General features: G+C 34.7%; 1 protein-coding gene across 1 annotated transcript in view; it reads right to left on the reverse strand.

Annotated features, from left to right (window-relative positions):
* LOC108234188 (furin-like protease kpc-1) overlaps positions 1–2,202 on the reverse strand; it is a 237,756-nt gene that overhangs the window by 37,743 nt on the left and 197,811 nt on the right. The gene's annotated exons all lie outside the window — the stretch shown is intronic.

A 2,202-nucleotide genomic window follows, 5' to 3' on the forward strand; every position in this document is an offset into this window, starting at 1 on the left:
TTTGTTTTTATTGGTCTTCAGTAATATTCTAATTTTCTGATATGATGAATTTGAGATTTTCATTTGTTGTCATTTGTAATCATCAAAATTAAACGAAATAAACATTTGAAATATATGAGTTTGTATGTAATGTATGAATATAATATACAACTTTCACTTTTTAAATGGAATTACTGAAATCAATCTACTTTTTCATGATATTCTAATTTTATGACCAGCACCTGTATATCGAGCACAGACTCTCAAGTTGCATGAAGAGAGACCCATGTTGTCAACATCAACCAAACTAACAAAGAGAAGTTCTATAGTCGACATGTCCAGTAGAGAAAATAAAATTTAAAAAATAATTATACTTAGTTTTTATACTTTATATATCAGAAACCTTTGAAATGCACTAAATTACATGCAGCAGTAATATAACATCACAAGCTTCTTTGAAAATACTATTACTGTACAATATTTTTGTATAACTAGAAGCATAAACCTCTGCCAAAGTTATAGGGTCACTAACACCATTGAACTTTTGTACAATAACCATTTCTTGAAAATTTCTTATTAGTTTGGAAGTAATCTTGATAACAGGCAGACAAACAGACCAACGCTTCTGAAAACATAACCTCCTTGGCGGAGGTAAAAATAACCAAACAGTTTTGTTTATTCACAGGCAGCTCAAATGGCTGGATTTTTTTTATAGTAGATTGTTACCAAGACATTTCTGAATTCATCTTTCAGTTGGTTAAATGCATTATCACAATCCCATCACAGTCCTGTCACTACAGAGACAATTCATTTCCAACTTCCCTTTCTTCTTTTATATAATAAGACTTTAGATGAAGTGGAATTTAAAAACAAACCTAAACAAGGTTTTACCAACCCATTACCTGTGACCTTGACCTTTGACCCTGTGACTTTGAAATAAATACCCATGAGTTGTCCAGCTGTGCAGTTGGAGATTCCTATGTTACCCTGTTGCAGAGTCAAAACATAGGGTCACCTGTGACCTTGACCAGGTCACTACCAAAATTTATCACTTGTTTGTTTAGACAACCCCAACATTTCCTGAAAATTTAATCAAAATCTGTTAATTAGTTTTTAAGTAATCTTGCTAACAGATGTACAAACAAACCAACTCTACTGAGAACTTAACCTCCTTGGCGAAGTTAACTAAAAGAAGGTTTAAAAATATTTAAAAAAAAAAATACTGTCCAGCTTTACTATTCAGCATATACTGTATACAATAATAATATTTAAGCACATGTCCTCTGGCACCATCAAAAGATGCTGCAGCACCCTCCGCACCCTTACTGCTCAACTGTCTTTTACTAACAAGAAAAAAAAAAATTCATGTAGAAGTTGTAACATAATCTTTAATCGGCCAGCAGCATCATCTCTAAATATCTTAAATCTGTTGAAATGTATAAGATTTTATTTAAGGTTTACACTGAATATAATTTAAAATAATTTGACACCTTTTTTCTTTTTGTATCAGATCATTTTCTTTGGCAACAGATATTACAACTGGGTGCATAAAAACTGGTACTCTAACTTCTCATTTAGCTGACTGCCAGTGATCTTTGTTTGCCACAATCATCCTGTTTAGTGATTAAATATACTCTCCCATCTTTTATTCTATACTGAGAGCAGTGCACCTATTAAATCCTGCAGCTCCTGCTGATCGATTGGGTTTGCCCCGGCTACACGGTCATAAACCTACAGACATATATCTGATAGAGAAAGCTTCAGGAAACAGGTTTACTCATGACAGAACTGGATAAAAAGGACAGATTTTATGTTTCCTGCCACATCAATGAAACAGCGTCGTTGAACTGAGACACGTTTCTTTTTCAGCCACGTCATCAGCAGCAGTGAATGTGATTTCTCCAAATACAACCGTGTGCAGATCAAGATTAATAGTTGAGATGTCTCATGAAACATAATAAACTGGATTTGTACATTTTCTTTTAATTATGTCAGAGATTTTTGGGAACACAGCAAATATTTTCAAGATCAAACCCACATAATCTAATGCATATCAAGTAATTAGTCAGAAAACACAGTCTTCCAGTTTCTGACGTGTTCTTTCTCCACCTCCTGCTTGTTCGGATGGAGGTTGAGCCAAGTCGACGACAGAGTGACAGCTGATCTTCTGTCCACGCAGCACGAAGCATGTTAAACCCTTTCACCCCCCCCCCCCCCCCCCCA

This window comes from Kryptolebias marmoratus, linkage group LG16, assembly GCF_001649575.2.
Source record: "Kryptolebias marmoratus isolate JLee-2015 linkage group LG16, ASM164957v2, whole genome shotgun sequence".
In the NCBI taxonomy this organism is placed as follows: Eukaryota; Metazoa; Chordata; class Actinopteri; order Cyprinodontiformes; family Rivulidae; genus Kryptolebias; species Kryptolebias marmoratus.